This window comes from Piliocolobus tephrosceles, chromosome 16 (genome assembly GCF_002776525.5).
Source record: "Piliocolobus tephrosceles isolate RC106 chromosome 16, ASM277652v3, whole genome shotgun sequence".
NCBI lineage: Eukaryota > Metazoa > Chordata > Mammalia > Primates > Cercopithecidae > Piliocolobus > Piliocolobus tephrosceles.
The window spans coordinates 77066050-77076456 of NC_045449.1; the positions used below are offsets into that span (position 1 = coordinate 77066050).

The 10407-nt window shown below is 54.6% G+C and overlaps 1 long non-coding RNA gene across 1 annotated transcript; it reads left to right on the forward strand.

Annotated features, from left to right (window-relative positions):
- Window positions 1–237: 237 nt before the first annotated feature.
- Window positions 238–8465, forward strand: LOC111528468. Its single transcript, XR_002727002.2, has 2 exons — window positions 238–750; window positions 5289–8465. It is a non-coding gene; the product is annotated as an uncharacterized LOC111528468 (long non-coding RNA).
- Window positions 8466–10407: the final 1942 nt, after the last annotated feature.

Sequence of the window (10407 nt, forward strand, 5' to 3'; positions counted from 1 at the left end):
CCCCCCTTGTCAGATCCAAGGTGAGGCTGCCAGGAAATGGAATCTGGCTGTCAAGCGTGGGGGCCAGACTCGCCCTGCAGCCTCAATGTGGCCCTGAAGGCCAGGGGTGGGTGGGGTGCAGCTCAGAGCTGCCTGCAGCTGAATCACCCTCTGGGTACAGGAAGCCTGACCGCATGACTTCCAAACTGATGCAACTTGGACTTCCTACTGAATCTGCGAGCTGTTAGACGACCGCTTCTGAAGTCAAAGAGGGCTCAGAGGGCTCACGGAGCTTTCCTCTCAATGACGATCAGCCTCTCTGGAATCCCTCCAGTGTCAGCAGGGATGGTGTCAGGGTTCTCCAAGCAAGAGGGCGTAAGGAATGGAAGAGTTGAGAAAAATGAGGGTTAGAGTGACACTGTGTCAGTGCCCTGGCTAGTCTCCGCCAGCTGGACAAGCTGGGGCCTCCTCTCCGCCTTGACTGGCCTGTACTGGGGGAGGGAGCCAAGGGCAGGACCCTTTTGCACCTCTACCCTGGGCCTGGTCCATTCTTGCTCCTGGGACCTCCCCAGAAATCTCCGCAGCACACACCACCAGCGCAGAGACCCAGACCGAAGTGGCCACGTGCTCCGTGTGAGGGCTCGTCTGTAAGAAGCAAGGACGCACAGGTGGCTCCTTTCCCCTTCCTAGGGGTCCCTTGCAGGGCTGGGACCCCACTCTAGGCGAGGCCTCTGGGCAAGGATGACAGTCCCTGTCTGCCTCTGGGACAGGGTAAGTTCCCGCTCCTGGTGTCAGCGCCGACTGGCGCTCCAGGGACCGCTGCGGAGGTCGGCCCTTTTGTCTTACTTTCTCATAGAGATTTTCTGTGGGACCTGGGCTCCCTGTCTGGCTAGGGCTGGTTGAGGAATAAGTGGGAAGGGTGGAGGAAGGAAGGGGATGTGCCAGCTGTTGCTCTGGCCCTTTTGTGTGGATATCGATCCCTGGTGAGAGGCAGACCCTGAGGTCGGAGTGGAGCCTGCCACATTCACCCAGGAGGATGTGTCCTGGGCTGCATGGGGGGAAAGCTGGTAACGAGGGTCATGCCATGAATGCATGGGCAGGAGCAGGGACATTTCTCTCTGAGGACACTGGTGCTCGCCAAAGCAGGGGAGATGGCATAGAGCCACGTTGTGGACACATTTGTGAGAAAATTTCTCTGAATGTCAGAGAACATGGAAGAGATGAAGCTACCAGTTTAGAGAAACACGGGAACACATACTACAGACACACAGCACGCACATACCCAGAGACGTACCCAGACACACCACACACACTCAGAGAACGTGCTCATCACACACAGAGATTCACAAGGAACCACGTCATACACACGTTTTCACCTACAGAGAGCATACCCACGTCATACCCATGTGCTGACACACAAGAGCATGCACACACACATGAACTCACACCAAGAACATACAAACGCTACACACGTTCTCACACAGAACACACCCCGTCACACACACGAACTCACACTGAAAACACGGGCATCACACATAGGGACTCACACACAGAGAACATGCAAACACCACACGCATGTTCTCACACAGAACGCCCCACATCACGCCCACACGCTTAGACTCACACATCCTCACTCTGCATGCATCCTTGGCCTGGTGGACAGAAGATCGAGCGCTCTGGGTGGACTTAAGGCCGCAGGACAGGCACAGATATGCTCCTCTGAGGCCCAGTGGACTCCGTGCTGGCCCTGGCCACAGACGGCCTCCTGCTGCGTGTGCCCTGGGTTCTGTGGCTGACCTGGCCTCCACGTCTCACCCATGAAACACGCATCAAAGGCTGACCAGGTTTGCTAAGTGGGGACCACAGCAGAAGCGTGAGCCCCAGAGTGTGCACGAAGGAAGAGAAAGCTGGGGGAAGTGGTGGGCTGGGTGCTGCAGTGTGGGTCTGAGTTCTGGCCTCCTCCCCAACACCCTCCCGTGGCCACAGCCATTTCTGCACCCACTGGTGTGGCCTGACCCCTCACCCTGAGCCCACCCTTCACAGCCACTCGGGAACCTCAGGAAAGGCCAGGCTCCAGCGAGTGGCCACGGTGGGGCGGGGGCGGGGCGGTTTCTACCCGGAGCAGGCCCAGGTCTCCGCTTCTGAGCACTCCTGCAGTGCCCCCTTCTGGCCATGGGGAACCGTGTGCGCCGGCCACCAGGCCTGCGCATCTCCCCCGGCCCTAGTTCCTCTCCTCACCCAAGGGGAGGGACTCCCCGTCTTTCCATCCACCCCCTCCTTGGCTCTGCAGAGCTCCAGGAAAGGTTGGCACCAGGTCACTGCATTGAGACTCCATCAGGTTCAGACAGTGGGTCAGAGTGCAAGGCTTCAGCAACCAGGGATGTGGCCTCCCATTTCTAGAGAGCAAGAAGGGCAGAGGCAAAGGTTTGGGCCCAGGGACTGGACTCCGTTCCCAGAATCAGTCTTGGAGGTGATTAGCAGAGGGCCGGACACTGGCCTCCATGACCAGCCACTGCCCTCCACCCTAGCTCCCTCCCCTTGCTGGTCCCAGGGTTCAGGCTTTACCTCGATAAAGTGGGGTCCAGGAAAGGCAAAGCCTCCTCCCCTGGGGCACACGAACCGCGGTGCACAGGCTCCCACTAGGTAGGCCAGCCAGCTCATCCCAGGGACACACCAGGGGCACTGAGGAAGGAACAGTGACCTGAGCCCCAGACCCAAAGGGTGGCCCTCAGCAGGACCCCCAAGGCAGGGAACGGGCTGCAGAGGGTTTGGGGGAGCATCTTGGTGCATGGAAAACAAACACTGGGAAGCTGCTGTGAGTGCGTGTGGCTCTCGGGCACATTCTGTCCTGGGTGTGCCGCTTTCCCCAGGCGGCACCGTCTCTCTGCCTCTGTTCCCTTGCATTCCCTCTGCCTGTCCCCCGTCCCCACCCACCTCCCGCCCAGCCCCACAGGCCCTTCCAGACCACTGCTGGGGCATTCCTGGGCCTTGCCCCCTCGGTTCTTGGGGACCACCACGCAATTCTCTGTGGAAACTGACTCTCACTGAAAACAAGAGTGAGTGTAACTGTCTACCTGAGAGAATCATACGGAGTTCTCAGCCAGGTCTCCAGGACAACCAGATACACCTTGTCATTCTCACTCACCCCATCACCCGAGTAGTTTCTCAGCCCAGCCCCAGCGGGAGGTTTTCCCTTTACTTGAAATGCCTCTTGGAGTTGAAAAATCCCAGCGTTCACCCTGGCACTGACACTTGCCTCTGTAAACTTCCGCCTGCTGCTTTGCTCTCATCGCGACCGATTGGCGCTTGGCCCCCTCTGGCCAGCTGGTTCCCCAGAGGCGACCATCTGCCCACCTTGGGGAAGGCCCCGTGGCCTGCCTCACCCCTCACTCGCGTTTCACAGCTCTCGTGGTGCTCTACAAGAAAAAATCTGCTTTCTAGATGAGGAAAGGACCTAGGGGCAGACAAGACAGTCCCTGTTTGACTTAATTCCTTATCTCTTCTTCCCCAGCTCTACCGTCCCCTGCCCCACACACATGAGGGAGCAGAAAACGTGCTGTGTGCACCTGTGCCTTTAGGGGCTGTTGACATGGCCGTGCTTGCACACTCCCTGGTGAGGGTGGGCAGAGGGGATGGGAGACAGGTAGAAATAGATGAAGTGGATGATGGATGGATTGCTGCCTAGAGAGGCGGCAGATAGAGAGATGGTATACGGATGATAGATAATAGGTGATGGACAGATGATAGAAGTAGTTGATAGATGGATAATTGATAGGCAAATTAGATAATAGATAGCAGTAGGTGAACTAGATGATAGATGGAAAGGTAGGTAGGTAGATAGATGATAGATGGTTGATAGATAAAGTAGATGAACTAGATGACATATGGGTAGATCGGTGGGTAGGTAGATAGAGGACAGAAAGACAATAGACCACTGGGGGCTGAGCCTGGCCTGAGCCAGGAAGGTGAGAAGAGGACAGAGGTGAGGACCCCACAGGTCCCTGTTCTTACCCCTATTAACCCCAGTGTTTGGCCTGAGCTCTGACTGACCCTCTTTCCAAGGTGAGACTCAGGAGGAGGAAGAGGGGACCTTCCTAAGAACAGGGATTCTAGTGTCTCCTTGGGGCTGGTCGACACCACCTGCCTCGCCTGCTGTGGCCTCTCTGCACACAACAAACGACCCCTGAAGGGCTCTGTGGGTGCCCGTGCTGCCCCCATCAGCTGACACCCCTGTGAGAAAGATCCTCCTCCTCTTCCTCCTGCCTTTCTGTCCCCCATCCTCCTCTTGATGGAATTAACTTCCCTTGGTCAGCATCTTCCAGCTTCGCTCGCTTCCCTAAACTCCTCCCTATCCTGTCTCAATCTGCAAGAAAAATAAAAGAAAGAATATGGTAAAGTAAAGCTTTGAGCCCATATTCGGGTCCAGTGCCGATGCCACATGCCCCAAGCCCTGCTGAGAACATGTAGTTGAGTATTGCCCGAGCTGGGGTGAGATTTGCTTCTCTATGGAGCTGCCTTCCTGCCACTCAAGAGCACTGTCTCTTTTCTGGACCTCCTGCCTGGTGCAAGGGCCCCAGCTGAGCCTCCTCCAGCTCTGACCTCTGGGGTCCCAGGCTGCCCCAGAGGGTCTTGCCCAGGCGCCGACACTCGGCCTGGGTTGGGAGCTCCAGCAGCCACGGCCCAGCCCTGGGGAGACCTTGTGGTCTCTAAGGGGCATGTCCACTCCCCCAACTCCAGTTCATGTTGTTCCCTGCAACTCTAAGCCTTTTTCTTCCCGTGCTATTACCCAGACACCGTACCCTGTCAACAACGCTGGCCTTCAGTACCCTTTGCAGCATAACTCCTCCCTGAAGTCAGCCCTTACCACCTCGGCTCCTCTGATGCCTGGGAAAGCCTTGACCGTGGGTAGCTCTGACCTTGGGCAGCCCTGACCCGGGGTGGCTCTGACCTCAAGTAGCTGTGACCCTGGGCAGCTCTGACCCTGGGGAGCTCCCAGCATGGGACTTGCACGCTCCTGTTTAGACAGCTACCGTCCCCCACGCTGGCTCAGCTATCCCATGTTGGAGTGCACCGTTCGGGGCTGCCTGCCTGGACGGATGCAGGGAAACTTGGTTCCAGCCCTCTGCTTCCTGCGGAGTCTGAGTCAGGGGCTCCTCCCTCGGCCAGGCTGAAAGGCATCTATCTGTTGGTCCTCCTGTGGGGTCCTCCACAGTGGCCTGCGAGAGGCTCTCCATCTCTGCAGGCGGAAGGCCTTCCAGTCCTCTGACTTGTCATTTTTCCACCCCAAATCTTGTGCTTTACCCCCCTAGAGAGCCCCTGAAGGAGGAATTTTAACTGGCGAAACTCGGAACTCCATCCAAACACAGCCGAAACCATCCTGGGTGGTTCAGAGGCGGCTGCCTCCCAGACAAGCCCATAGCCCCACAGAAACGCCTGGTCCTTCGCCTGCCAGAGCTCAGGCTTTTTGGTTGAAGCCGGAGACAGGCTCAGCTCAGAGTGTTCCCTGGTTCATCGTGAACACAGAGTTGGTGCGGTGTGTGTGACAGACCAGCGGAGTGGGTCTCTCTGCGTGTCCTGTGGCTGGCCCTTGGCTCCCAGCCTCGAGTCCTACCCTTGGGCCAGGTCAGAGCAAGATCAGCAGCAGGCCCGGCTCAGACACCACCCAGGCTCACGAGGTGGCTTTGTGGCGAGCAAATGAGGTTGTTTTGTTTTATTTCCCTTGTAAAGTTGCTTGTTGTTAATTTAAAATTTTTATTTCATTTCTGAATTAACATTCAGTAAAACTGCTATTTTTTGGTGTACGGTTCTATGAATGTAACACATTTACAGATTCATGTAGCAACACTGTGGACACAGAACAGTTACATCACCCCCAGAACTCCTTTCATAGCCGCACTCCCCCAGCGCAGCCCGGCAGCTCTCCCTGTGCTTTTGTCTTTTGTAGAGGAAATCAGGCAGCTGGCAGCACTTGGAGACCAGCTCCTCCCGCTGGGTGTGTCGCAACCCCCGAGCCGACCACGCGTCCACAGCTCCCTCCTCGGCGGTGCTGGGCAGGGTTCTGTGCGGAGGCACCTGTGCCACTGAAGCATCTTTGGGTTGTTTCCAGGGTGGGATGATTGCTGAATAGAGCTGTTTGTGCATTTACATTGTAGGTTTTTGTGTGAAGATAAGCTTTAGTTTCTCTTGGGTAAACACCCAGAAGTGTGATTGCTGAGTCGTGTGGGAAATATATGCTCAACTTTACAAGGAAACGCCAAAGGCCGGCCCTGCACTTTGCACTCCTGCCGATCAGGAATGAGAGTGCCTGATGCTCCGTGTTCTTGCGGGCACTCAGCATTTTCCGTGCTTACATTTTAGCCACCCTGGAATGAGTGAAAAGCGTTTCATCGTGGCTGTTTTGCATCTCCCTAGTGGCTAATGGGAGCATCTTTCACGTGCTGATTTCCCATCCATATCCCTTACTTGGTGAGGCATCTGTTCAAGTCCTTCCTCAAGTTGTAATCGGATTATTTGGTGTTTTTACTGTTGGATTTTGAGAGTTCTTTATGTATTCTAGATACAATTCCTCTGTCAGATATGCGATTCACAAATATTTTCTCCAACTCTTTGTCTTGTGTTTTAATTCTCTCCACAGTGACTTTTGCAGCATTCATGAAGATTTTCTGTTTTCTTCTCAAAGTTTTATAAGCCACTATATTTAAAATTTTAATTTAAAAACTGTAAACCTATTATAGTTTTTAAATTAAATGGTAAACCTATTATGTAGATTTTCTGTTTAAACCTGTGATTCCTTTTAAGTTAATTATTATGTAAAGCGTGAGGTTTGGGTCAAGGCATTCCTTTCCTTAAAATTCCCAAACAGCGTTTCATTTATCTTAGACAGAAGTCTTGACCTGCAGGGTCAGGCTCCTCTGCTCTCTGAGCTCCTCCTCCCCACGCAGTGCCAGCCCCTTGACTATTCTCAGCGCTCAGGCCTTGGCCTCCATACCCGCTTGGCACCCACCAAGAGGGTCCGGGGATCCCTCCGCAGGGCAGCCTTCTGTCTATGGTGTGAAGCGGGAGCGGTGGCCAGGGAGAGCCAGGCTGGGACCCAATCTCTGCTTTAGGCTGGTCATTTTTGCCAGGGTTGGTGTTGGATTGAGGGACATGGAGGGAGGAAAGGGGGTCAGTTAGGGGCAAGTTTCCTCGTGCAGGTAACCAGCTGAGGGCTCGACGGGAGAGGAGAGACAAGGAGGGCAGAGCTCAGGGGAGCTGGCCTGACGAGGCGACCAGAATGTGATCACTGGATCCCTGACTGAAGGCCCAGGTGTGGCCCCAGTCTGGACAGTTACAGCCACCGTGGGGAAGCTTCAGAAACCAAGAATACTGTCTGGGAAGCTGATCTGCAGAGAGAATGGAGCAGACGGAGGTGCGATGGGGAAGAGAGACAAAGGAGAGGAGGATAAAAGCCTGTTGCTGGTTCCACTATGTTGGGCTTGTCAGCCTGGCTTCTTCTTGTCTCATCCATAAAGTGGGCTGACGTCGCCTATCATGGTTGGGAGGCACAGGGAAGCGTTGTGCTGCGTGCTCGGCCCGGCCGACCCAGCAGCTCTCCAGCCTTGGGGACTCTCCAGACAGGTGTGAGCAGGTGAGGTGCTGGACCAGGGAAGGGCGGGGGGAGGACATGCCGAGGGGAGCTCTGTGAGGTGAGCTGCCTGCTTTGAGGGTGCCCTTGAGGCCCAGGACTGAGCCCTGGAGGGACAGGCTTCCTTCCTCCTGCTGGGGCTCAGAAAACAACGCCCCAAAATGAAGGCCTCAGCAGCAGCCTCAGAAGCAAAAGTTTTCTCTGACCTTCTCCTGCCCTCCTGCCTCTCAGTCTCATTCTCCCCCAAGGCACCGCAGAAACCAGACTCTCTTTTTCCCCAAGGCCAGTCGTAGAAACCAGAACCCCTTCTCCCCAAAGCTGGTCATAAAACCTAAAAATATTACTCAGTTTTCCATCTGCCTTTCTATATAAGAACTGACTACAAAGAAATGATCTGACAGACCCTGTTTGACTACAGGTCACAAGACTCCCCTTCCAGAGAGGGCCCTGCCCCACGCCCAGAGGAAAAAATGCTCAAAGAGGCCAAAAAAAATCTAGACATACCTTGCTGGTTTCCCACTCAGTCTGTTAATATTAGATCAACTCCTTTTTGTCCAGTCCTTTTTCTAGAGGACTGTTCATACTCTTTTAAACCTAAACATAAAAATGGACAATTTCCTCCATCTTTGGGTCTTTGCTTTAAAGGCTATCATATATACACACTAAATAAATTTGCATACCTTTTCTCCTATTGATCGATCCGTCTCATGTAGTGATTTTCACGCTCCCCGCGGCAGGCACAGTGGGCCCGGGGTGTAGTTGTGGCCACTCGGACCCTCCTCGGAGCTGGTTTAGCTGTGCTATGTGCTTGTAGGAATGGATTACCATGATTTCTGGGCTCTAATAAACTGTGCTTCAGTCGGCTGTTGAGTTAACGAGAGGCCTCACTTCATACCATAAACACCCTCCTGTGTGGGACGGAAACACACATCGTCACAACCAGGAGGTCTGTTGGGTGGGGATCTGCTTTGCTTACAAGGTCCAGAAACCCAGCAGAAAACCCCAGAGGCCACGTCAGTGAAGACTTGTTTCAGCGACGTTGCCACACACGTGACATAAGCCACACATTGCCAGCGACATTGCCACACACACAACACAGGCCACACACTGCCAGCATCCACCTTTAAAGTCAAGAACCTGAAGCTGGATAGAGCCAGCAAGCTGCGAAAAACACCTTCACTCAGTTTGGTTGTGGCAGGCAAAGGGAAGGAGCCGTGAAGAAAGGAGAAGGGGACGGAGAGGGGCAGCTGCAGAGGGAGGTGGGGGAGGCTGGCTGGGCGAGGACACTGAGAGGGGACACAGTCACTCCGGGAACAGCGGCCAGTGGCGGATCTGCCTGGAAGGCTGTTCCCTCCTGTCCAGGACGGGCCCATCTCTGCAGACAGGGGCCCTCCCCTTCCTGGCCTGGATGTGCACTCCCTGCGTGCATGGTGGAAGCTCTGCAGAGGCTGTTCTGCTCCAGAGGGGAGCGTAGCCTCGGACGAGGTTCACACCTTGGGGGCTGGTCCTGCCCTCTCCCATATCTTGGCTGTGTGGGCAGCATGGATCTTCTTCCGTGGTGAGCCTGTGTGCCCACCTCCCCGACTTACACCTGCTTCCCAGGGCCATGGGCCTCACCCTAGACTTCACTTTTGTGTGTGTGGAAAGACACAGCTATCGGGACCGAAACAGACCAGTATTTGCCAGTGGGTGGGTGAGGGGAGAGGAGCTCACTACCGAGGGGCCGAACTGGGGCCATTTTTGAGGGACGAAAGTCTTCTGTGTGGCTCTAGAGTGCTGGGTACATGACTATGTGTTTGTCAGACCCACAGTCCTGGACATCACTGTGGGAACAACAGCATCAACAGTCGGGGCCGGGGGGTCCTGGTGGGTACAGACCCACACAGGAATCCCCGCGTGTTCGACGGCAGGACACGCCTGTGCTGAAGGAGTGGGCAGGAAGGAGCTGACCTAGGTAACTCCAAAAACAGTGTTTTGATTCGATACAGGAAAGAATCAAACAACTCTACGTATGTAAACACTAAACTCCAGCTGGTAAAATTTTTTCCCACAGCAATACACATTAGCGATTTGGAAACTACTTTTATATATACTAAGGTTTCACAAATAAGTCAGTATACTATTGGCAGGAAGAGTCAGGATTCTCACAGCTGGATAAGGAAGTCGTAGAAACGCTGGCGGGGAGGCCAGAATGAACCCTGTGGTGGTCGGTTATAGTCAGATATGCCAGCGGGAACTCATGTTTACATAGTAGATATGTACAGATAGGTTAAATACACACACACACGCACGTGTGTGCACACACGGCTTAGCACACACATCTGTGGATCCTGGGTGTGTCCTCTGAGAGGGGTCACCCCAGTATCAGCAAGCACATTCCATGCCCAGATGATAGTTTCTAAATTTCATCTCCAATGAAAGGAGCCACGGCTCCCGGAGAAATGGCCGATACTTGGGATGTGGGAGAGAAAATACAAGATGAGCCTGGGGCATCTTGCAGTCCCAGGAAGTAAGAAAATGCTGAAAGGTAAAAATTTTAAAAAGATATGGGCATTTCGGCCGGGCGCGGTGGCTCAAGCCTGTAATCCCAGCACTTTGGGAGGCCGAGACGGGCGGATCACGAGGTCAGGAGATCGAGACCATCCCGGCTAACACGGTGAAACCCCGTCTCTACTAAAAATACAAAAATCTAGCCGGGCGAGGTGGCGGGCGCCTGCAGTCCCAGCTACTCCGGAGGCTGAAGCAGGAGAATGGCGGGAACCCGGGAGGCGGAGCTTGCAGTGAGCTGAGATCCGGCCACTGCA